The sequence below is a fragment of the Ochlerotatus camptorhynchus genome, unplaced genomic scaffold (assembly GCF_037179485.1).
Source record: "Ochlerotatus camptorhynchus isolate MF236.1 unplaced genomic scaffold, CSIRO-AGI_Acam_v1.1 ptg000498l, whole genome shotgun sequence".
NCBI classification, from domain to species: domain Eukaryota; kingdom Metazoa; phylum Arthropoda; class Insecta; order Diptera; family Culicidae; genus Ochlerotatus; species Ochlerotatus camptorhynchus.
The window spans coordinates 1,210,960-1,238,455 of record NW_027040983.1 but is presented as its reverse complement, the minus strand read 5'-3'; the positions used below and the strand labels follow the sequence as shown (position 1 = coordinate 1,238,455).

General features: G+C 37.1%; 1 pseudogene; it reads left to right on the top strand.

The window, feature by feature from the left end:
• Positions 1 to 765: 765 nt before the first annotated feature.
• On the top strand, positions 766 to 26,828 carry LOC135712646 (uncharacterized; annotated as a pseudogene).
• The last annotated feature ends 668 nt before the right edge of the window (positions 26,829 to 27,496 follow it).

The window sequence follows — 27,496 nt, the reverse complement described above, 5'->3', positions numbered from 1 at the left end:
TACGATGCGTACGTAGGTATTGTATACCGGAGCGAGGATGCGGTTCAGCTTCTCGGTGGCTAAGCAGGTAATTTCAATGCCGTAGAAAAGTCGACTGTCGATAACAGCCCGGGCGACACGAAGGCGGACCTCGCGGTTACTGGAGCGGTGCGGGCGGGAGATTGTCCTGACGATATTGATGCGGCTACGACAGTTTTCTTTCACCGATCTGAAGTGCTAGTCGAAACTTAGAGTCCGATCCAGAACTACCCCCAGAACACGTACTGTTTTCTTAAGCGGAATTGGATGGTCCTGGATGGTGATCGGTGGTTCCCGAATCAGATGGCCCGAGTGGCAGATATGGCACCGTACACTCTTTGGAGCGGAGAGCTGGAAACCAACAGAAAGCGCCCACCTGCTGACGGCGGAGACAGCTGCTTGGGCAATATTCCTGGTCCGTTTAGTCGTTCGTCCCGTTACGACGATGAGTATGTCATCGGCATAGACGATTACGTGCACGTTCTTGGGCAGTCGGCTGAACACCCCGTTCATTGCCACCAGGAATAGCGTAACCGCTATGACGGATCCCTGGGGCACTCCAGTTTCCTCGGGGAACGGATCTGATCGAGTGTTCCCGACAGTCACCTGGAAGGTACGATCAAGGAGGAAATTCCGTACAAAGTGCGTGATGTGGCCTTTCAGGCCCCAGCCGATGAGCTGCCTGATGACGCCAGGCGTCCACGTTCTGTTGAACGCCTTTGATATATCAAGGGATACTAACTCCGCATGGTGACCGTTGTTCTGGGCTTTCTTGAGTACATTCCCGAGGGCTGCAAAGTAAGTGGAGGAGCCATGTCCTTGCCGGAATGCATGCTGCCGTTCGTCAAGGAGACTGTTAGACTCCAGGAACTGCCTAAGTCGACGATTTACCATTCTCTCCATCACTTTTGCCGCGCAGCAAGTGAGCGCAATCGGCCTAAAGGAGGAGGCTTCTCCACTCGCCGCGTTGTTCTTCGGAATGGGCACTACCAGGCTTTGTTTCCAGAGGTCCGGATACGAGTCAGTGAGCCATAGGTCGTGAGTGAAAACGTCGCCGTTACGTAGCGCTAGCATCTCCTGATTTCCTCTATAAATTTATCACTTTTGATCAATTTGGCGCTAGTATCGATAGATTCACGGTTGAAAATTACCACTTAGCGCTACCAGCACATAGTGTCTAGTGTAAGTTTTGCTACGCCAGCGCCATCATGTTGTCAAAGAGGGGTTTTAAGTGGGGAAGTCGCCGTTAGTGACGCTTAAGTCGAATAGGAATCTTTACACAAGTTTTTAAAGAAATTTTGTTCGAGCCTCAACGTATGTTCTCTGTGACAGATCTAAACTGATTTACAGCTGAAATAACCACACATTAAAAATCCGAAAAATCGTAACCGCAGGGAATATATTATAAATCTTAATTTGTCTCATCAAAATATATATGGAAGCAAATCCGATACAGAAAACAAAATATTCCACGTGGATAATGATTTCAAGCACCTGCGGGGGATAAATTATTCAGGAAAGGTGAAAATATTTTCTTCTTCCTATGATTCACGGTGAAAATTTCCACCCTCATCACTCTTTTGAGGGTTCCTGATCGCTGAAACAATCGCTTAGTTTCTATTGGATTCGCTTATTATTTCCGAGTAGGCCCTTTTCGCTGTGCAAGATTTGCTGATTGATTGTAGGAAAAATAAATAATTTAATAAATTATTTACGATGAAAAAACTATCATCAAATCACTCAACCATCCACAAACAAAGATTATCGCAAAAGTGTCACGAAGCACGTTTCAGAAAACCCAACCACGATAGACAAAACCGAACTATGACCGAATTTATAGATCCAACATAAAAGGGCAAAAAAACTATTTGTAGCTAATAAAAAACAGAATCCACAATCACCATTACCATTAAATTATGAAAAAAACAATGATTTCAGATCAAAAGTGTCAATCACATGTTCATATATTTTATCTAAATACATAGTTCACACTCGCAAAACGGAACAACAACAAAAAATCAGCATCACACAGAAGCATGAAAACTACATGTGGGAAAGCAATTTTTAATTATAAATACATATCTCATCATCCATGAAAGAAGAAGAAGAAAATACAGCAAAAAAATCATTCAGCAAATGAGTAAAAGAATACAAACCAAAAATCACTAGAGAACAATATGAAGGGAAAACTGATAAAAAAAAGTACAGCAAAAACATGATACTAAATCAATGTATGGTTTTATTTCCCATATCCGAACAGAGGGTCCTTGTAACTGTAACTGTAACCGAACAAAATTTCTCTAAAAACGTGTGTAAAGATTCCTATTTGACTTAAGCGCCACTAACGGCGACTTCCCCACTTAAAAACCCTCTTTGACAACATGATGGCGCTGGCGTTGCACAACTTACAATAGACACTAAGTGCTAGTAGCGCCGAGTGGTAATTTTCAACCGAAAATTGATCGATACTAGCGCCAAATTGGTCGAAAGTGGAGAATTTATAGAGAAAATCAGGAGATGCTAGCGCCACGTAACGGCGACGTTCCCACATATATTTGGCGTTGACGGCGACTCTCTAGCTCTTTACTTCTATAAGAAAATCCATAAGAAAACGTCAGACTGTGCGTGAAACATGGCGGACTTTGTACTATCCTCTCACTCCACCGAAAATTCCCATAAGAAACTGTCTACATTTGCTGGAAGAGCTAATTTTTCGGCACTGTCGACGCCATTTACACAACTTTCTAGTGGAAGCGGGACGTTTGTTCTCTGTTCTCTCTCATAATGCCCCGATAAAAGTAATATTTTGTTAAGAAAATCTTTCATATTTATTAAAATCTTGAAAAACATCGTGTCATATAAGAAACCAATGACCATTTATAAAGCTGCTGAAGGAATATCAACGATAAGTTATAAGAAACTACTGATAGACCTTATTTTCTGAATCAGAAATCTTATAACAGTTTTGGCATTTTGAGCTTGTCTAACATTTTTCGAATATTTGCTCAAGAGAAAAGTATTTGTTTAGGCTCAAATGAAATGGATAGTTGAAGCAGGCTTCAAGCATTAAGCCTGCAACAGATTTTGTGTAAAATATGTTCAATAAGTTAATTTTTAAGCGGGTGCCACATTGCCCCCACTTTCCTGTGCCCTATCCATATGGTGAGAAATGCACAATATTTTTGCTCCACTCACCCACGATTTCCTTGCAATTTGTACTTTTATACTTACTAAAATTATAAGAATATTCAATAGTATCGCTTGATTGGAATCAAAATCGAGCTGGGTCAGAATTGATATTTTTTGAACCACCCTCAAATGTTCCTCTACCAATTTTGGATCGTTTTCTATGAACGTATCCTTGCATGTGGTAATGTGTATTTGTAGCATTCGATAGAGAAGATTACGCGATGGAATACATAAATGAGACATATTCTTGGCACACCGTTTTTCTTTTTAAGTTCTATTTCTATTATTTAGAATTCATAATTTTTGAGCAACCCTTGCACCAATTAAAGGTGATGAGGGCTAAGGAATGCAAAATTTAATTGAGCGAAAGTCACTATTAATTATAAGATAACTGTTAATTAGAGGACTTCGTGGGCGAAATTGCTTTTGTAAACAAACACCAACAAGTAGATGAATGGTTTCTCTATCATTTGGTATAGTTTGTTCACGAGATTTTTCTTTTATTCGTGAGAAATCAGCAATTGACATGTATGTTTACAAAAGCAATTAACCAACGGCGCCGGTGGTGTAGTGGTAAGCGTGATTACCTCTCACCCCAGCAGGCCTGGGTTCAATACCAGTCGGCGCCGCCGGGATGTTCTGAGGCATAACATCTCTGATCACGCCTTCCTTCGGATGGGAAGTAAAGCCGTTGGTCCCCGGTTCATGAGTTGATGGATCGATAGGTAGGGTCCAGGTGTGGGAGCTGCCTTCCTGGCACGTCGGTAGCATTGGTGCTCAGCACGGAAAACAAGATCGACGGAAAAAACAAACCAAAGGAATAAAAGCAATTAACCACTTTATTCGAGCACTTAGGTGATACGATACGTCACGCTTTTTTTCTCTCGTTTCTATGTGTCAGTGAAATGATTATCATTGATGCTGTAGGGGTGTGAGTGTACATCATGCACTGTCACAATCAATGAGGTACAGAGAGAGGTGACGCAGATCGTGAAATAGGGTTGTATTAGTAAACCAAAAAATCAACGTAAACGCAAGTAGTGACGTCACTACTTGCGTGTATCGTACAGTGGTTGTGTGAGTGATTGCTTCACCTCGGTAATCCAGCTCATTGTGTCACAATTACCGTAAACATAGCTGCTAGAGTTCGTTATTAATAGGTCGAATGTCTATTTATCATCCACAATTGACACCATTATTACATTTCTATTCAATTTGTCAAAATTAACGATCTACAACCTCCCAAAGACATCCCTTTCTATACAGAAAAATATCATACCATCAAGGCCAACCAAGTCAAGTAATCATAGTAGTTGATTAATTCAAAGCCACACTTTGTTCACTTTGGTTACACACGACCGGTCCAAAAATGATTCCAGCACTCAAACCTCCAGATACATGGTAAGAAAAAAGTACCCAAAAATAAGTTATTTTCACACATCTCGACTCTTTATTGCAGGAAGCCAAAATAAGATGTGTTTAAATCTTATGGAATTGAAAATTCGCTTTCTACCCAAAATTAAGTCAGTTACACCCAAAAGTAGATGAATATGATCGTGATTATACTCAAAGTCGAAAGTAGGTAAATGTGAACTGGCCGCTAGATCGTTTTTTGTTATCGTGTATGTTTATGTTTTTACATCATTCTTTTCTCGCCTTTTTAATATCAGCTGATGGCTTCGACCAGTGCAACCAAAATGACAAATATGTTTTCTGTAGAAGATTTGTAGGTTTATTTACTTCCATTTCTTTTCAGGAAAATCAAAATAAGAAATTGTTTTTAATTTGTATTAGTGATGGTTTCTTAATTGAACACAGTTGAAGAACCTTCAAAAGCAATAAAAACATTGTTTTTAAACACTTTGTGTCAATTAAATTGACAACACTGGATACGATGATAGATGGATTCGTACACACACCTTCGTAATGTGGTGTATAGAAAAAAGATAAACAAAACAGTTTCAGCTTACGAAATTATTCGCGGCTCGCGTTTTTAGTGATCCAAATGATATTGTTTAAGTAAATATCATCTTTAAAAGTGAATTAACTTGAAAGTGCTTGTAGAAGCACGTGTCGTAATTGTTTTTAGTGTGGTTCTTGGAAGTGAAAGCTAGTGAAAACAGTTATTTAAATTACATGCCCAGAGTAGAACAAAATCGACTGATCGTACTTTTTAATGCAAATATTACGAATGTGTGAATAAATTGGCAATATTTTGGTGAAAAAGTGTACAACTACCCTAATAAAAAATAACCATAAACGAACGATAACCCAAATCATTGAACTATTCCATAAATGGTTTGGATGATACCCAGAACACGTCGTTAAGCAAATTAACCATACAATTTTTATTAGGGTATGTATCCAGATCTAATTCATACAATTTTGGCCAATTTTTTAAGGTATGTAATTAGCAATTTATTATTTTGTAGGAAGATGTCTTTCGTACGCATACCAAAACATGTTTATTTAATGATTGTGGGGACAGCCATTGTTGCATGACGTGCCGTATCACCTTTTTCACGTTTACTACATTAAAACATTATTTTGATATTTTTTCCTCTAGAACATCGAGAAAAGTAGCCAACATTTGTGCGTTTCATAAAAAAAATTATTTTTGGTCCAGTTTTGTGAAATCGCTGGTAGAAAGTCACGCCAAAACTGCTTGACAAGGTGGTCAATAACGCCCAAATCTCCAGTGATGCCAGATGATTTTTTAAAAAGTCTGTATGAGTGTCACAAACTATGTCTGTATTTGTCTGTATTCTAGAAAAATCACCGCATTGCAGATTTCGTATTTCCCACATGTACTTTGGCTATAAAATTACTCGCCATACACTAAACAAAACAAGTAAGCATTTTTAAACTTAATAAAGTGCGTTTTTAAATTTTTATTCTTAGTATAAAAAATACGAAGTCAAAACTTAAAAAGCATTTTGCTGTTTAAAATCACGAGATTAAAAAAATTAAAAACCCGATCGAGGTTCATGTACCGAACCATCGGAATTAAGTGACAACGTAAAAAAGGAACATAGGCATGTGGGTAAGGCTAGAAGAAGGGAAAATCTATTATTTCAAATAAAAATAAATGAGAAATGATCAGAACTTACCGAACAGATTTTATTATCTAGTTTTATCATACATGTTGCTTGAAAATAGTCGAAAAGCTGTTTTTATGATTTCAGTGATTCCTTTTTTGGCTTTTCCATATTCCTTGGACGCTAGGATTTCCCGCATCATAGCTGCATCCATCCTGTTACGCAGTTTAGTTTTGTTTAGGGTGATCGACGAAAACATCCTTTCAACTGCCGCTGAGGAGTGTGGCAATGCAAGTACGGTTGGCACAATTCGTCTGTGATAAGGAAAAGCAATTTCGCCATTCACCCGTTTGGTGGCCAGTACCACTCCCCAAAATTCAACATCATCATCAAAATTAGTATCCATTGGCAAATTTTTTTTAACTTTTGTTGTTGTACGCCGTTAAAATGAGCTGTGAAATTTGTGCTGTGGATTCTTCCACTGACTCCGGCATGTGGAAATGTGCTGGATGCCCGCGTCAATTCCACGCAGCCTGTTTAGGATTATCTGTACCTGTGCCTGTTCAGAGGAGCTCAATTCGCAAGAGAGACAAGACAATCAACATTTTGTCTTATGTATTACCATGCTGTAGCTCATGCCAAACTATGATAACGGCTAGTTTTGAGTTCAACGCGCTTGTGGAGCAACAAGCGCGGCTGGTCGACCAAGTCAACAAAAACACGGAGGTGACTCATCGCTCCACGGTTCACCCAAATAATGCTGACATTGTCCATGAAGCGATCGACCGACTCGATGCTTTACTCGTCGATATAAAAAAAAACAGCTGACGGCAACTGGAAGCAGTGGTTCTACTGACAACGTTAGTGCTATTAAAAACCACATTACCTCGCTTTTTGACATAGCGATGAAAGCTTCACAAGAAAATTTTGCAAATTCAATGCCAACAATGCCATCAGAAATTTCCGAAGACCTTAACTTTCTCAAGGACGAGCTGAAAAATATCAGCAATATAACTTCTGACCTGTGCTCTACTGTTGCAATGCAACAAAACCCTATACTAGGGTTAGGTATTGTATTAGATGAGTTGAAATCGTTATCGGCTGGTATTGGCAACATCGAAACCCAAATTAACTGTGTCACACTTAATACGCCAGACTCCCCATACGAAGTGATATCACCATCACCTGACCCTCTCCCCAGTTTGCTGGAAGAGTTAAACAATGAGCAAAACGTTGATGACTCAGGATGGCGTCTTTTGGGCATGAGGAGGGTCTGGAAGGCAGACTGGTCAGATTACGACGCGCGCAAATCACGACGGCTAAATCAACAAAAACATGCTGAAGAAAAAGCTAGAAGCAAAAGGAAACAAAATACAGCACGAAATTATTCTAACGTAAGGAACAACATACACAGCAACAGTTCAAAGCATCGTAATCATCGAAACATGAATTCCGACAACGGTTACAGTACCAATCACAGCAACATTTTCGGTCACCGGAGCATCATTCAACATAACGAACAGGATAACATTAACAGCAATAGCAAAAACAACAGTTCCTACCAGTTCCACATCAGAAATCATGGCAACCACCGTTTTCTTCCACCTGATCGAGAGCTGCTTTCAGCAGCAAAAAATGTCTTCAACAAACCACCGGTTAATTATCAACCTACGATGCAGTTTGAAAAAAGGGAAACTATAAACCCGTACCCAGTAAGCGGTCTTCAGAATTCACATGGTATGGCTCCGGGGAATTCTTCCTCTACATCGTGTCAGCCGTGCACATGTAGACATGCGTGTTTTCGACACCACTGACGCACTCACCTGAGGTAGAATATGACAACATAGCTGAGCCCGAGGATCATGGCATCTCACATAACTTGAGGGATTTCGGACAGGATGCAGCCACTTCACCCCCTGACCAGCACGACGTAAGTGACCATGTCGCTAGTTTTTAAAGTAGCTCTTTTTTAAGTGAAACTACAGTCTATTGCCAAAATTTTAACCGTATGCGCACGCTATGTCTGAACGCACTTTTTTTGCAACATTCATGTACCTCAGTTTTTTCTTCACAGGATGTTTGTATTGATCCTAACAAACAAATCTGTGCTGGTTTTAAAATATTCCATCTTGGGTTTTTTGAGAAAGACTGTTTTGAAGTTTACAATGCCGATTATGAAAGCGTATATTGACTATTGCCGATACCAAACTATTACGAATTGAACAAATGCAGTCAGGCAAGGTTCAAAAGATGATTTAATTAATGCAAATGGCGTTAAAGAGCTCTCTTTGACTCGCAAGTAAGATCTGTATTGGTTATGACGAGTTTGCACAAAATCAATTAATATTTGTTGCTTGAACAACTTCTTGTTTAATTTCTCTTCCCTCATAAGAGTAAAAGAAAGAAAAAACGAGCAGGACAATCCAAGGCAACCACGTAATCATAGTAGGCATTGATTCTACCTATTTGCCATGATTTGACATGCCACAAGCTACTTTTGCCTGAGATATTACTATGTCCTACAGTCAGGCATGGAAAATCATTTACATTAATTTCATGCATTCATTTACATTCATTTGCCCCTAACTTTATTCATCAACAGAATTCCGCAAAATGATGTATGGAGCTTTTGTAGGTTTTGTTATTAGCTAAAATTTTTGCTGTATCTCTTATGCATCACGAAGTAGAGCGGGCAGAACTCGTTACTGTTTTTCAGTGTATGTAAAATACATTCACTGAAAAACAGTAGTGGATTCTGTCTGCTCTGGATCGTCATGCATAAGAGATACGAATTTGAGTTTTTTACAAAAGTTGTAGCTAATAACAAAACCTACAAAAGCTCCATACATCATTTTGCAAAATTCTATTGATGAAAAAAGTTAGCGGCAAATGAATGTAAATGAATGCACTAAATGAAGGCAAATGATTTTCCATGCCTGCCTACAGTACCGATTTCCGTGACTCCCGGAACCAATAATAGCGTATCTACGTAATCATAGTAGGCATTGATTTTCGTCATGTGTCGAGTGTTTTTTTTTTTTTTAGATTTATCGTGTAGAAAATCTGGAAAAATTAAAAAGAGCTCACGAAGAAAATAGAGAATTCGCTTTTTGTACTCATGCCGCTTAGTAACGATCGTCGAAAGATTTTTATCGGAGCTCAATAAAGGAGATAGTATGTATCCGAAATTTTTGTGTCCCGTATTCAGTAGGTGGCGAAGGCTACGTTTGCAATTCGGACGGGTGGAAAATTTTCTCAATTTTTTAAAAATAAATAGAGGTGTTTGACTCAACGGCGAGATCGAAAATAAATTCTGGTAACCATGACAAAGTTGTTTGAAAATCGTTTAACAGATAATGCCCATAATATAGGAATGAAACCCACACGATGTAAGCTACTCTTGCTCAGTATGTTTAAGTAGCCCTCATCTTGAATTACTACAGAATTTTTAGAGCTTCTTGCAGTTCCCTTATTTTGTCTAAGGAAACTTTCAGGAAGGTTCAGTAACATTCTAGGAAACTCCGCAAACTATAGGGAACTGTAGTGAATTTAAGGAAAGTTCTGCAAACTTTAAAGACGCTCCTCCAAAAAATCAGAGCAATTTTCAGAGAAGCTCATTGAGCTTCAGGGAAGTTCTACAAACTTCAGGAAAATTATTCAAACTTTCAAGATGTGTTTCGATCTTCAGAGAAGTTCTATGAACTTCAGGAAAATTTTGCCAAATTCAGGGACGTTTTGTGAGCTTCAGGCGAGTTTTTTGTACTCCTGGTAAGTTCTACAAATACCCCGTAACGTGGGTGGATCACCTTTTCGTGGTACGTTACGAGATGTAAGATCTACCACTGATTCCTAGTCCTGACTACTTTAAACTAGGGGAACAGGACTTTTCAGTAATCAAAGAAACAAATCTTAGTCCTTGTTACTTTTTATGCCTTGTTGATAGTGACCGAGGATGATCTTGAAACAAGGAAAAAATGAGTTAGTTTGTCTTCACCTATGTGATTCTTAATCTTCAATTCGTTGTTCCCTAGTTTGAAGTGGTTAAGACTAGGGTTCTGATGCATGGTTATTATCAGTGTTATTCCTTAATCTTTTGCTAAGGAATCCGATTTTGACTGACAAAGGGGCGCGCCTTTGGAGGGTGTTCCAACACTCCGAAGGGTATAAATAGCGGGACCTTTCAATAAGAGTCGGATCCTTGCGATAGATCCAAGAATAACAACTGTAAAACAAAAATCGAATACTTCATCATTTCTCAATAGTGATGGAGTAATACGTAAGCTGTAGCAACATTATCCGAATTTTAATGATGCTCTGCAAAAAGTTCTTTATACGCCAGGAAATTTTTGCAAACTTTAGGATGGTCTGTGAACCACAGGGAAAATTTACTAACATTAGGAAGTAATGTGAACTTTAAGAAATATCTGAGAAATCCAGGGAAAAAAATGACAAACTCACACAACACACAAGTTCTAAGATCATCAGGAAAGTTTGAAGAATTTCTTCGAAGTTCTTCGAATTCAAGGAAAACTTCTGAATAGGGATTTGAATTTGAATGTAGCTTCTATAAACTGACTCATCGGGAACAATTTTTACTCAATGTCTTTGAAAACAGGTATAATAGACAGAATTTGTTGCGATATATATCTTTCTCTTTTACGCTTCCCTTATGAAATGTGATCAACGGCATGAGCAGGGTGGAAGGGTGTAAAAAAAGAGAGTTCGCCACCTAAAAAATATCTTGATTACGGCTCATGCATGTTACATTGCCGTTTACCTGTATAAACAATAAGTATATGAAAATTGAGGTTCACAAATATCGAGAAGAAAGAAGTTAACGAAGTTCAAACTTTTTTAACTGCCGAGGTGTGTAAAAATTTGCAAATCATGTCTGACGCAGGTTTCTCCTAAGAAACGTAAAGTATGTAGTGAAAACCGGAAGCTTCAGAATATCTCCAAATTGGCTGGCGAAATTAAGGATAACTTTGCATTATAGCAGCGTTTCTCAAACTATGGGTAGCGACCCATCAGTGGGTCGCAAGCTACTCTCAGGTGGGTTGCAGGAATTCAGATTGTTGATCATAGGTTTTTTAACAAGCATGTAGAATAATTCTGATTTTAAAATTATGCAGGGGTAATCAATTTAAAAGCCATTTTGGTATAATACAGCCAGTTTGGAAAGTCTAGGCCATTTTGACTTATTTGGACCATTTTTGGGTATTTTAACGTGTCATAAATTTGGTACCGAAATTTTCAGGCTGTTGATAAGATTTGTAGACCAATTAAGCGTTTATGATGCAATTCTTGGTAGTTTTGATCTTGTTTAGCGATTGTGAGGCCTTGTTGGTGTTCTGACGTTTCTAAGTCATGTTAGCGTTTTGAGGCCTTTTTCGCGATTTAAAGCCTTTATTTTGGCTCTTTTTTTTTTAAATAATCAGTTTGAAGTTAAAAGCAGGTCTTGACTCTGTTTTTTAACATCGCTATGAGGTGGTTTTCTTAATACGTTGAACTTTCTACAGCTCGAAATTCAAGGGATCATTGAGTTATAGAATAACAATGCCATACAAAATCGCCATTACAGTATTACAGCCATGAAACTAATGTTTACTATGGTTCTAAAACTCAATATCGAGTTAGTGGACATCGAGTTGTGGAGAGTTGACTGTAGTTTTATACTTGTTAAATGTTATATGTTATATGTTACTCATGCGTTTAGATAGCTCTTTCATAGTCTTCAGATGTTTGGATGAATTTACCGATTTACCACAAATTTGTCGATTCTAGTCATTTTATCTCTTGGGGTATCATGGATTTTAAACATAATTTTGGCCTAATAACATCTCCATCTAATATTGGTGGGTCACAAGCTTATACAATTTATAAAAGTGGGTCGCAATAGAAAAAAAGCTTGAGAACCACTGCAGTTATCAGGCAAAAAAACAAGCCGAGGCTAGTTTTTCAAACGTTGCAGGAAGACCAGTGGGTTTAAATTTGAAACAGTCAGATTTTTGTTTTAGATTTCTCACGAAGAATTACTCAGCTATACCTAAGATCTTAATATGAGTGTTAATAAGGTCAGCATTTAATAACTATCCAGCCAGGCCTCAAATCAGCTATGAGGATAGACAACGCGGCCAAAAATGATCCCAATAACGCTTCAAATTGGGTGGCTGCCACAAATGCAACTCGGCATGCGCAATTTGGATTCGCTGGTTGCCATTGTAGGTACTTGATAAACGCCATTGCTTGATAAATGTGTAGTTTTGTAAGGATGCAATTTTGATAATCAGCTAAAGGTTTTGGACAATATGGATGCTATTATGAGACATTGTTTCGGTGATAAACTCATGGATGAGTGCATAGGTTTTTTTTGTTGTGAAAGTTGATCTATCGAAACCTCTGGTAGCCCCGAAATTCCATATTGTTAAATATGAAATCATAGATTTTTGCAAGAGTTTAATTATTTTATTAATTTAAACATGAGATCATAACAAGTCTACGATATCTTATGGTACCGAAAAAGGAATCTTACTATACCGTTGAAACATAGTATTTCGACTACTTTAATCTCTTTTGAATCATTTTTAGCTGAATTTGTTTCGATCCGTAACAGTTTTGTATAGTCAATAGTCCATATACGCCTTAATAAACGGCTAAGTGTACTTCAAAACACTTTTTCTCAAAAAACCCAAGATGAAATATTTTAAAACCTTCACAGATTTGATTGTTATGATCAATACTCAATTCCTGTGAAGAAAAAACTGAGGTACATAAAAATTGCAAAAAAAGTGCTTTCAGACATAGCGTGTATGCGTAGTGCGTATAAAATAAATGAAATTCAAAATAAAATAAGCGGATGCACATATGATATAATAATTGAAACAGAAACTAGTTGGTCTGATAGTATTAATAGCGAAGAGGTCTTTGGTAGTAAATTTTGTGTTTTTCGATGTGACCGCGATTTATCATTATCAGGCAAAAAATCAGGTGGTGGTGTACTTATTGCTGTGAATGCTACATTTCAAGCTGAACAAATTGTTAGTGAAAGCCAAAAAGAATTTGAAGATGTGTGGGTTAAAATTGTAATAAACGGTGAAGAACACCTTTTCGCTTCTGTCTACTTTCCTCCACACTTTTCCAAAAAACCAGCTTACGAAAAGTTTTTCACTGCTGCAGAACTGAAAATTCAAAGAGAAGATCCAAGAACCAAAATTCATATTTATGGAGATTTTAACCAGAATACTGTTAATTTTATACAGGATAGTGATAATAATTCTCTGTTGTTACCAATTGTAGGTGAAAACGATACTTTGCAATTCATCTTTGATAAAAGCAGCCACTTGGGACTTCATCAAATTAACCATGTTCGTAACCAGCTCAATTCCTATTTGGATTTTATGTTTACTAATTGTACAGAAGATTTTTGTATTGTAGAAGCAGCAGTTCCATTATGGAAGAATGAAAAATTTCAAACGGCTATTGAATACTCAGTGTTCACAGACTCGCATCGGTCACGCCCAAGCGTTGTTGATTTTGAATTAGTTTATGATTTTAAAAATGCAAATGTTCCTGAATTTAACAACAGACTGAATAACATAAATTGGCAAAACCTTTTAAAAGATAAAACAGCAAAAAAGGTTATCTTCCATTTAATTCCACTTAATTAATTTTGATATCCATGACAGTGGACAGTGCTGTTTTATTTAAGCATTCCGTTAACAACCCAATTTCATTACTTCATTATGATGGCTACCAAGCCTTTGGGATTTTCCTTATTAGAGAGTTGAATAGATTTTTCTCCTTTAGCTTACTTAAATCTTTGGTTTTAATTAGTTAGGTAGGTTCCGATTCAACACATTGTAGTTTCATTTATATACCTGTGATCTTGACTTTTATACCTAGGGGATGAGTACTTAAGGGGGTTAGATTTTGATAAGTTCTTTAGTGGGAATGACACTGATGAAGACTGCACATTGTAGTCGAAATACGTATCTGTCATGGATATCAAAATTAATTAAGTGGAATTAAATGGAAGATAACCTTTTTTTTTTTTTTTTTTAAGCATTCCGCTAACAACCCAATTTCATTACTTCACTTTTAAAAGATGAAAACAACATGGACAAGGCTGTTGACATATTTTATACTACCTTATTCAATATCATTGAAGTATTCGTTCCTAAAAGACTAAAGAGAATAATGAACAGCACCAAATATCCTGTGTGGTATACACAAGAAATCAGAAATATTAAAAACAGGAAACAAAAAGCACACAAGGCGTATAAAAAGTTTAAAACGTCACAAAATTTAGAAAAATACGTTGAAATTTGCGGAGCACTTGAGGCAGAAATATCGTCAGCATATGAGAATTACAATTCAAGAGTAGAGAACAATATAAAACGTTCTTTAACTTCGTGAACGAAAAAATGAAGTCATGTACATTCCCATCACGCATGCAGTTTGAAGAGTGTGATAGCACTGATAGTGAGGATATTTGTAACCTATTTGCTCGTTTTTTCCAAAACACATATAGGAAATCCAGTAATGCTCTCGATTTGAACTATTTTTCTTACCTACATGAAGAGGAAAATGACGTACACGGATACGAATTTTGTTCATTTATATCAAAAATATAAATGTTTATAATCTAAACATATTAATTATTCAAAGTAAATTGAAAACATGTTTAAAACGAAAATATTTATGTTTGAATTAAATTCAAAGGCATGTTTATTTCAACAATATCAAAATCCATTGTATTTGACAGCTTTTGTCACCATGTCTGTGTTTGACTGACGATGATCGGTTCCTGTACGTGACGAATAAGAATGGAATCATTCTCCAGTGGGACCTGGCCAAGCGGAAATGGTTGGTGGAGACAATAAAGGCGCAGAAGATGGTAGTTATTTCACTAGGAATTTCGCACGATCTGAAGTTTTTGGTAGTGACCGGATTAGATCAAGAGCTGGACGAAGCGACAATGGAACTGGTGATACTCTGATTGGAAGAATTCCTATCAATTATATTCCTGTACGAAAGATAGGACTGGCTCCTGGATGAGATGTTCTACGTGGGGACATTATACAGTCATCAAACGCCGGGTACCAGCATTGATGCCATGTCTCGAAAACGCTGCATTGTGGAAGAATCGCATTTGGTTTACAACTGTCTTCCCAGCTTGAGTGTGTCAGGTTGATCGGAAACGAACGTTTTATTTTATCGCGCATTGATGATTTATAATAATAAATAAATATGTATTTTTTCTGAACATTAAATACGTTTAAGGTAAACTCTAAAATCATGTTTAAAATAAAAATATGTATTTTTGTTTACAAAGCTGTCAAATCAAACAAAAATATTCACGTTTATTTTCAACTCGAATATTTTTAAAATAAACGTATAATGATTTTTATTTTAAACATTGATATCACATGACTTTAAACATAACGTACGTTTGAATCAACCTATTTTATTTTTGTGGCCAGAACAAACTGAGTTTACGTTTATTTTTACCTCAAATATTTTTATTACGATGATACTTTTTCTGCGTGTATCAGTTAATAATATAACTGTTAAAGAAATTTTTATGACTCTTGAAAGTCTCGATGCCGGCAAAGGACCTGGTCCTGATGAAATAACTCCATTTTTATTGAAAAAATAGCAACAAGTTTTGTTAAACCATTGTTTTGGCTTTACAATTTATCTCTCAAAACAGGTGATTTTCCAAAAATTTGGAAGAAATCATTTTTAGTTCCAATATTTAAATCTGGCAAACGGTCAGATTTTTTTTTTTTTTTCCTTTGATTTGTTTTCCGTCGATCTTGTTTTCCATGCTGAGCACCAATGCTACCGACGCCAGAGAGGCAGCTCCCACACCTGGACCCTACCTACCTATCGACCCATCAACTCATGAACCGGGGACCAACGGCTTTACTTCCCTTCCGAAGGAAGGCGTGATCAGAGATGTTATGCCTCAGAACATCCCGACGGCGCCGACTAGGATTGAACCCAGGCCTGCTGGGGTGAGAGGTAATCACGCTTACCAAAACGGTCAGATATTAAAAACTATAGAGGTATTGCAATTATGTCATGCATTCCTAAAATGTTTGAAGCAATTGTTAACCAGAAAATATTTAACCAGGTTAAGCATCGCATTTCAAATAATCAACATGGTTTTTTTAAAGGTCGGTCAACGTTTACTAACCTGTTGGAATTTGTAAACTTTTCTATTGAAGCAATGGATAGAGGTAATACCGTTGAAACCTTATACACTGACTTTAGTAAGGCCTTTGACAGAGTAGACATTCCCTTACTTCTTTTTAAATTAAAACGTTTAGGTATGACAAGTACACTTTTAAAATGGATTGGATCATACTTGACAGAAAGAACACAGATGGTCCGCTTTAAAGGAAAAATATCTTCGCCTGTTAATGTTACCTCGGGAGTTCCACAGGGATCTCATTTAGGTCCTTTATTATTTATTTTATTTGTGGATGACGTGAAGTCTGGTTAAATCATTTATATGTGCTCATATATGCTGACGATATGAAACTGTACATGGAAATCTTTGACAATTCTGATTTGCTACATTTAAAAAATGAAATTGATGTTTTCTACAATTGGTGCGTTAAAAGTCTGTTGGACATTAATGTTAAAAAATGCAATATTATATCATATTCCAGAAAAAAACACTACTCTAGATTTTACATGTACTCTAGGAAACCAGCTGGTTGTAAGGTGCGATAAAATTAGGGACTTAGGAGTAATTCTTGACTCGAAGTTGACATTTGTAGATACTGTGAATACCACAATTCACAAAGCAAATAATATGTTGGGATTCATAAAAAGATTTAGTTATCATTTTAAAGACCCATATACCATCAAAACACTATATATACACACACCAAAAAATTCTGAATTTTACTGGCGATGTAAACATCCATGCATGCAAACATTCATACATTTAAACTTCCTTTTCACGTAAACTAGCAACTTGCAGGAAATTTTGCAAACAAAAGTGGACAGTTGCATACAATATATGGGATATTACATTACATTTCTCATAAATTTACACGATCTGTAATCTAAACTTGTATGATATATGACGCTCCATTTATGTGCATCATAGTAACGGAAATTTACACTACTTTTTTTTAGCTGTGTAGCTTACGTGAGATCAATTCTCGAATATTGCAGTGTGGTTTGGGCTCCATACCATGAAACTTATATAAATCGTATGGAATCAGTTCAAAAACAGTTTTTGTTATTTGCTCTTAGGAAACTAGGCTGGAACTCTTTTCCCCTTCCTTCTTATGAGTCCCGTTGCATGTTGATAAACATTGAAACACTTAAGAAACGAAAAGAAATTTCCATGATTTCCTTTGTCAATGATATTATCTCACAACGCGTAAATTCAGAAAAAATATTAGCAAGATTAAATTTTTACGTACCAACACGCAGGTTAAGAACTCGAAATGTATTTCAACTGTCACCTCACAGAACGAATTATGGTAAAAATGGACCAATTAATAGAATGATGAGAGCGTATAATAGTTATTGTGAGCATATAGATCTAACGATGTCTAAAGATACAATAAGGAGAACACTAACTGCTAGGATTTCATCTCGTTAAGTTAAAAACAATTTTTATTTTTTAGATATTTGTATATGCAGTCTACATTTACTGACAATTTCAAATAAAACGTATGTTTTAAAATAGCATGTAAGGCAACAGCACTATTGTAAAACGGTCTACACTGATTGAATACAAATAAATAAATAAATCAATGTTTCTCGCCTCGCGGAATTCGTCGTCTACCATTCGTGCATTTCGAATTCGTTGATAACATTTGGGAACATCCGCAAAACTGGGTACATTGAGGGGTGCGTTTTATTTTTGAGATTTTTTGGGTCAAAAACCTGGCAATGGTGTAAGAGAATCATATTATCCATATTGATACGTTTCCCGATTTGATTTACAAGCATTATGTAGAAATTCATTGCCATTATTCTGAAATGATGAACATCCTCAAGCTTGATGCTATTGGATGACAAAACATCATCCAAATGTTTTTGTACGCCAGTACCCATATAAACCTTTTCCACAGTAGTTTCTGGGTTGCAAAATTAAAGAAACCCACACACTTAAACAGAGACCCTGAGTTCGGTAAAAAAAATTACCGTCTTAGATCGGTAATGCTAAAAATTACAGATGTTTCGGTATTTTCTCGCTTTATTGCTGAAAACTGTAAATGAAATGACCGAATTTCGGTAATTTTATTTTAATTTCCCGAAAACGGTAAACATTTTTACCGGCAGGTCTGTGAATCAGCTTCATCACTGACTTCGGTGAAATATTTTACTGAAGTTTCGGTAAACAAAGCGTTTCGTTACTGAGTTCGGTAACGGTCTAGGTAAACGTCAAATCCACCATATTGTTATTTTCGATCGACATTAAAAGCGTTCGTGCTTGTGAAAAATCAAAAAGGTGAAATTATGGAGGCTGTTATGCAACACCAAGATGAGCGAATCGTAGATATTTTCCGTAAATAATTAATTTTTGTTATCTAAATAAATACCGATTACAGATGGCCAATGTTGTTGCTTGTTTTTTTTTCTGTCGTTCCAAGTTACATTCCCGTTGGCGACGATCTTCCAATGCTTCCTTGTTTTCAGTGTAGCGCCGAATCTTTCCGACAAAAACTTATGTTTTCAGATCTTTGCCAACGGTTTTGTTCATTGGTGCTGCAATTTGCAACACTAGCTCATTGATCACGACTGCAGCCAAATTTTTGCATGGGTTACAGTGACCGCAACATTGAAACAATATTAAAGCAAATTACAGTTGAGTCGGTGACCTTTTTAAAAAATTACAGTTCTCCGGTAAAGTCGACTACAAATCAAGCAATGCACATCGGTAAATGTTACCGATCGTTCGGTAAATTTGACAGCTAATTTTGCTGATCCAGTTTACAGATTTTTCGGTGATGTTCTCGATTACCGAAAACATTACCGACCGTTCAGCTGTTGAGAATTCGGTAAATGAATTACCGAAGTCGGTGATTTTTTCTAAGTGTGCAGGTCTTCAAGCTTTGCAATGTAGTCTGGTCTTATGAAATTAGCGAGGATTTCCTTGAGAAAACGAACTAGCTCAGAATTGAGTCGGAATATTTAAGGCGCTTCCGATTGGAACAAGCGGCTTGGTTTGTTAACTTTTGGTAGAACAAATTCCAAAAACCTCAAGCAAAGCTCCGTCATGGGGATCTCCAAGATACCGCTGATTTCTTTCATCTTCTCGGCATCAAGTCCACATTAGAATTAGTATGATTTAAGTATACTCTGAGAGCTGGAAGTCTTTCTAGCATCCGTTTCACCACCTGCTCTAATGACAACTACCGTGTGGCATTGTTAATGTTGTCAAAAACGGAGGAGCAAAACCACGCAACAGGGGTAGTAAAGTGTGGGAACCCAACGTTGAGTATAATCACAGAGAACAGACATTGAGGCTCGAACAAAATTTCTCTAAAAACTTGTGTAAAAATTTCTATTTGACCTAAGCGCCACTAACGGCGACTTCCCCACTTAAAAACCCTCTTTGACAACATGATGGCGCTGGCGTTGCAAAACTTACACTAGACACTAAGTGCTGTTAGCGCCAAGTGGCAATTTCAACAGATAATTTATCAATACTAGCGCCCAATTGGTCGAAAGTGATAAATTTATAGAGGAAATCAGGAGATGCTAGCGGTACGTAACGGTGACGTTTTCACTTAACTTTACACAAGTTTCTGATCGAACTTGGACGTCTGTTCTCTGTGGTTTTGTTCAATAAAATCTTTTCATCTTAGTTTTTGTCCAGAAAATCTGTGATGATATCTGTGTTTAAAATTTATTAATTGAATTCTTAAAAAATGTCATTTGAAAAGTGATTCAGCAATTTTTCTGACAGAGACAAAAAATAGATAAAAATATATGTATCATAAATCGGCAAATCCTTTGGTCTTGTGCTGAGCATCGTGGAGTCAGATCTGAGCTGTGCGATTCCCTTCGGGCTCGAGGTAGACAACCTAATGTTCCAGTTCGGGATATTTTGGCTAGACGTGATCTGGAGTTTATGAAACTCATATATGTTTACTTTAAGAATACTAACCTTAGATTGTAAGTTTGATTAACCTTGTGTTTAGTTTGTGTATTGTGCGTTTCAATGTTTGTTTTCAAGATGAATAGAAATAAGTTCATGTTTTAGGATTAATTAAATATTTGTATAATAAATCATATTTCAAACCTCCTTCTCCCTTTCCCCATCCAAAAAATTGTAAATCTCCACTAACCTCGAGACGACCGCGAGTAATCGGTTCAATTCCTTTAACTCTAGATTTAAGACATTAATCATGTATAATGCAAATGATAACTCGGCTCTGTAAAGTTTATTCGATTGAGCCTGTACAAATAAATTAATATAAAAAATAAATAAATCGGCAAATAAGTATACCTTTGGCAGTTCTCATTCTCCTTTTTAATTCCGCAAAAAAGCATGCATAGATATAAAAGATTATGATGATTAAATTACACTGAAGTGAAAATAATGTTTTGTTACTAAACACCTCAAGTTTAATTTATTAAATGTTCGATAAAATTTTAAAAATCTGTGTAATCTGTTAAAATCCTAGAAATCTGTAATCTGTGAATACAGAATCTTGGTTTTAAAAACTCTGAAAAATCTGTAGAAATACAGATTTATCTTTTTTTTATATTAATTTATTTGTACAGGCTCAATCGAATAAACTTTACAGAGCCGAGTTATCATTTGCATTATACATGATTAATGTCTGAAATCTAGAGTTAAAGGAATTGAACCGATTACTCGCGGTCGTCTCGAGGTTAGTGGAGATTTACAATTTTTTGGATGGGGAAAGGGAGAAGGAGGTTTGAAATATGATTTATTATACAAATATTTAATTAATCCTGAAACATGAACTTATTTCTATTCAACTTGAAAACAAACATTGAAACGCACAATACACAAACTAAACACAAGGTTAATCAAACTTACAATCTAAGGTTAGTATTCTTAAAGTAAACATATATGAGTTTCATAAACTCCAGATCACGTCTAGCCAAAATATCCCGAACTGGAACATTAGGTTGTCTACCTCGAGCCCGAAGGGAATCGCACAGCTCAGATCTGACTCCACGATGCTCAGCACAAGACCAAAGGATGTGATCGGCATCTTGGTAACCTTGTCCACATTCACATAGATTGCTGTCTCCCAGCCCAACACGAAACAAGTGAGCGTTTAACGAATAGTGATTGGACATGAGGCGAGACATCAGACGAATGAAGTCTCGACCCACATCCAACCCCTTAAACCAAGGACTTTTCGACACCTTAGGGATGATCGAGAGTAGCCATCGTCCCAAACTCCCTTCACTCAATTTATTTTGCCAGCTGGCGAGCGACTGTTGACGATAAATGAAGAAAAATTCATTGTAGGCGATTTGTCGATCGTAAATATCGCCTTGCATAGCGCCCACCTTAGCAAGTGAGTCCGCCTTCTCATTGCCCGGAATCTTACAGATTTATCTGTAGTTTTGGTAACCCTGTTGTTCAGTTTCTGTGTGTGGGCAAAAGCAGTGCGGGTGGTTAGTTGAAGGTAGAGAAACTCGCTCGGAATCAACACTGAAAACGAAACTAGCTCATAGAGTGAGTCATTTATACTCATTTTTATGGGCCCATGCTTTAATTATGTCACGCTAAATCAAGGAAAAATCAGACCCTCACCCCCATCGGGACGTTTTTCCTATACCTAATGCATTGCTTGTCACAAAATCTTAGACCTCCCTCCCCCCTTAGATCGTGACACAATATAAACATCAACCCTATGGAGAAATGTCTAAAAGCGTAAGTTACTCAGAGCAAGCGTAACTTAGGTTTTTAGAAATGTTACGAATGAGTAGTCTCTGAGTAAGATTCGTTTTCAGTGAAATTTAAAGGGACAAAATCCACCTGCACAGCAAAAAAAAATTAATATCGATCCGAGTATCGATCAACGTCATTCAAGCTGATGTATGAAATAATGATGTAATAGCAAAAACCAGATACAATATACTTAGAAAATATTACCGAACTCGGTTTGATTTCAACCGAGTTTTTATCTGCTGAACGCTCGGTAGTCTGTTCGGCTCAAAGAGGAATAACCGAGCTGTCGTTAGTTCTTATTGTTACCCACAATCTGTCAAAGTTATCGAAAATCTCGGTTGACGAAAAATAAATTTAAGCAGAAATAACCGAAAATCGGTTTACTCAAGAATTACCGAGCGCTGTCAAACAAACCGACCCACCTGTTGTAATTACGGAATTCGGTTCTCTTGGGCAGCGCTCGGTTTTCACTTTAAATCTCGCTTTAATTTTTGATTAAGGATGCGTTGCTTCGAATTGTCATAAAAATAAAACCAGTTTTGGCAAAGAAATGTATGAAATATATTTATTTAATTTGTTTTGGAGAATTAAAACTCCCGTAACGTGAGTTACAGCGTGGAAAGAACAGTCAAAAAAATATCACTGACTTTGAAGTCATTCTTATTCAAAATTTGAATTTCGTACAACGCAAAATCGATGTACATCGTACAACGTAATATTACACAACCGGCGGAATGATCTCTGTGCAGCTGTTTGGATGTAATATTCAACAATTGTTTTTTTTCTGTGTGGTCTTATTGTAAATCAATTAGATTCTAGTGGCGGTAAGCTCCAACTCGGATTAACTTTTAATACCGTCCCTGTTTGTATGATCTGAAAAATGTTTGCTCAGAGTTATGTTGATTAACTCTGATGTCGACATCAAACCAGCCGGAAATTCTTGATCGGGATTTGATCCGAGGATAATACCGGTTGGAGCTTACCACCATATGGGTGAATGATACTGATGATACTCGGTTGAATTCACTCACATTATGAGTAAAGTAACTTTACCTAAATATGGGTAATTGCACTTTACTCATATTTGGGTGAAAAAACAAGTACTGTCAAAACCGCTTCGCTTCCCATCCCGCTGCTGCCATCTTCTCATCTGCAAAACTGTAATCTGGCTCAAAATCACTTTATTGGTAAGTATTTTGGAAGATACTTTCCCTTTGTTTTCACTCCGGAGGAACTGTCTCCATCTGACGAAGATATGGACGAACAGGAGGAATAAGATGAGGATGAGGACATCGAGTTGAGGAACCTTATGATGCCACTACCCTTGCCGAAAGTATCCAACCGATGACTAGCGTTGTGACGCAAATTCTATTCCTGCTAAAGCTGGATCTATTTAAGTACCTGATTTGTGACGAGATTGCATTTGATTTAAATAAAAGCTGAATTGGAAAAATAAAATTCACCCAAATATGGGTTGAATTCACCCAAAATCAATTTCCCATATATAGGTAAACATTACCTACATTATCCGTAAATTGCATGTACCCAAATATGGGTAAGTCGACTTTACACATAAAATTGGTATGTGCACTTTTTCGAGATTATGGGTATTCTTCACCCATATATGGGTGAACCGAACTAAGCGTGCACATCACCTGAAATTACGGTAACCGCAAAATGCCCAATAATGACTACAAAGTAAGCATTTTCGAGGGAGACTGGGACTACCCATTAAATGAGTAAAAGTATTACCCATTTATGAGTATTTGTTACTCAAAAATGAATACTTACTACTTGTTTTTGTAGTTGTAATTACTCATAAATGGGTAAAATTTTACTCATTTAATGGGTAGTCCCAGTTTCCCTCGAAAATACTTACTTTGTAGTCATAATTGGGTATTTTGCGGTTACCGTGTAGAATATAATTGGCTTCCAATGTATTCCAATGAGACCAGTTGGATTATGTCTTTAAATTTGTTTCCGCGAGTTAATCCGCCTTCCTTCACCCACGCTGATTTTGTACAGAAACTGAGGAAATCGCATAAACTGAAGTTAAAATAATCGTCAGTGTAACGTCATCAATGAATCCTCACTTCAACGTTCTCAGTTTCTATGATATCGATCGATAGCATACTACGTAAGTGACAGTATGAAAGCAATCTAGACATTCGTTTACATGTTTGTCATCATTTGACCAAAGGTCATATGTAAATAAAAGAATTTTTCCGACTCGTTTTTCATTGAACGAGTGATTGAGAAATCAAAGCAAAACTAAAACTAGCCCTGCGTCACCTAGCTGTCAGTTCTGTTATTATTAATGCGATGATGGTTTTGTTTTCGTCCCAAGGCGCGAAGTGGGAGGTGAATTTTAAAGTGTTTTTTGGTCGTGAAAATAAGGATATTCTCAAATGGAACGCAAAACAGATGGTGAGAAATTACGTTAACTTTATTATGCACATATATTCATTGAAATTAGATTAGTGAATATTAAAAAAATATAAAATCCAAATCAGGAATAACATTACAGGTTATGTTTTTTTTGCAGATTCTGAACGTGAGGTACAAATTACAATTCAGTACCAACATTTCAAAGGAGCGTAATTGCTTTTGTAAACAATGACTTTAGCCGTCAATTTCTCGCGAATGAAATCTTACCTCACCAAAATGACAATGCTAGCTGCTAGAGGAAACATTCCTCTACCTGCTGGTATCATTATTTTTCATGAATGAGCTTTTATTCGCGAGAAATCGACGGCTAAAGCCATTGTTTACAAATGCAATTACGCCCCTTTGAAATGTTGGCACTGAATTGTCGATGTACTGGACTACGTCGGTGAATCCGTCCGCCCGATCAAAGAAGGATATGCGGTTTTTGCAGCAAACCATATTGTTAGTATCGGTTGGAGGAAATGTGATACTGAATGGATTGACATTCTCTCGTATGTTACCCAGTCATCACACCCTGGCCAAACTCCTCATACTGTAAATATGAGAATTTATTCTGATGTTTCGCAATGGGCGCTCAAGTGTTCCTGCAAGGCGGGAACTTCTAAATGCAAGCACTTTGTAGCTTGCTTGCTGCATGCAGAAAAGTAATTGGATTTTAACATTATTTCCCAGTACATACCTATTACATTTATTTATAATGTTTGTTTTGATTTATATTAATTCATAAGGTACAGAAAGCTGGTGTATATGTCCTGTACGGAAGTGACTCAGGTGTGGGGAACTCCGAAAGCTCACAAGTCTGCTCCATGGGGTGCAAAAAAAGTTTCCGAAATGTGTTGCTTCAAACGCCCTAGAACGTCACCGGAAGTGGACGAACATGATGAAGAAGCAATATTGGTCGAATCGTTCAGCAGAATATTGGCCGGTATGTTATCCTGCAGTATCACATTTATATTTAATAAATTATCCAGTAACACAGTTTTTACATGTTTCAGTTTCAAAGCAATCTGCACTATACAAACATATTCAGGGCAGGTTCCTGAACGATCCCTTATCTTATCCAAATCGTGCTCAACAGGCGTTAGATCATACAGATGATGAATTTTGTGTTCCGAAAGACATTGAGTTATGCTTACTACGAAAAATCGGCGGTATTGAGGTTCATCCAGCATCGTACTGCTCGGACGAGGAAAAAATATATTACGAAAAGTACATACAAGCACAGAGAACAGACGTTCAAGTTCGGTCAGAAACTTGTGTAAAATAAGTGGGAACGTCGCCGTTACGTGGTGTTAGCATCTCCTGATTTTCTCTCTAAATTTTCCACTTTCGACCAATTTGGCGCTAGTATCGATAAATTTTCTGTTGAAAATTGCCACTTGGCGCTACTAGCACTAAGTGTCTAGTGTAATTTGTGCAACGTCAGCGCCATCATGTTGTCAAAGAGGGTTTTTAAGTGGGGAAGTCGCCGTTAGTGGTGCTTAAGTCAAATAGGAATCTTTACACAAGTTTTTAGAGAAATTTTGTTCGGGCCTCCATGTCTGTTCTCTGTGATACAAGTTGACATTGAGAAATCCATAACGATTGCTGTCGAAACGAAAGGCCAGAATACAAATGCCTGGAAGATCCATCGGGCATCAAGAATAACAGCCAGTTCCTGTTACTCTCTCTTCACGTATATCAGTAATAAGTCTGCCAATTGGGAGAAAAAAATAGAGTCATACTGGAACATCCGCAGCCTCAATGTAAAATCTACTAAATATGGCAAGGAAACCGAGTCTTTAGCTTTTGAATGCTATCGAAGAAAACGTAATCCTCTAATCAAACGATGCGGCCTTGTAATCCATCCTGTAGAGAGCTGGATTGGAGGATCTCCAGATGGAATAGATGCAGAATCTGGACTACTACTGGAAATTAAATGCCCTGGCACAGCCGAAATGCCATTGCTTGAGATCCTCAAGACGGCAAATGTATCCACCTATGTCAGACAAAAGGACGGTGACGAAATCACACTAAATTGGAAGCACATGTACTACTGCCAAGTGCAAATTAATATGTAGATACTAAATTGTTCCACGTGTGATTTTATCATTTATTCGAAGGCTGATGACGATTTTGTTTTGATAGAAGTACCGTGTGACGTATCCTATATTCAAAATGTGGTTAATGATTTGAAAATGCTTTATTTCAAGAAAATGTTGAAAAAGGTGATTAAATAAATAAAAATGAATAAATTTTTGATTTCCATTTCCGTATCTACGGTTCAATTATGAAATAAGAAACCCATTATGTATTACAAGTAGAAGTAAACTGAGAGCTTAAGGGGAGTTTTGTCTACAAGTCTGATACTGTGGAAGATCCGGAACGTCCGTAAAAGTAGAAGCACAAACGAAGTGACAGACGGAGCGGCTCGAAAACTTTGGTGACTAACCTGCTATTGCAATTTTTCAGTGTACCACACGGCAACACCACTACTACTGGATTGTACCACATGGCAACACTACTACTGGATTGAACTAGCATTTTCACCAAATGTACTAGAATGTTTTGGTTCTATCTCTTTCACTCTATTCAAAACTGAAATGCATAAAAATATGACAAAATGATACACTCTTTGCACACTGTCAAAGAATCATTGTACACAAAATCAACTTTGTTCAAATCAAAACAAAAGAACTAACCCATCTGGTGGATGATGGCACAAGCTTCCAAGAAAATTCTATTACAGTGAACCACATTATTTAAATGGATTTCTTCGCCAGTTAGTCGTCTGTCACTTCGTTTGTGCTGGTACTCTCTTTGGTCCCAAGCTAATTGATGCACCCCTCGAAACATGCGAAAATCCACGAACCCCTCATTTTATCTGTCAAACTTCCATAGCGAGTCA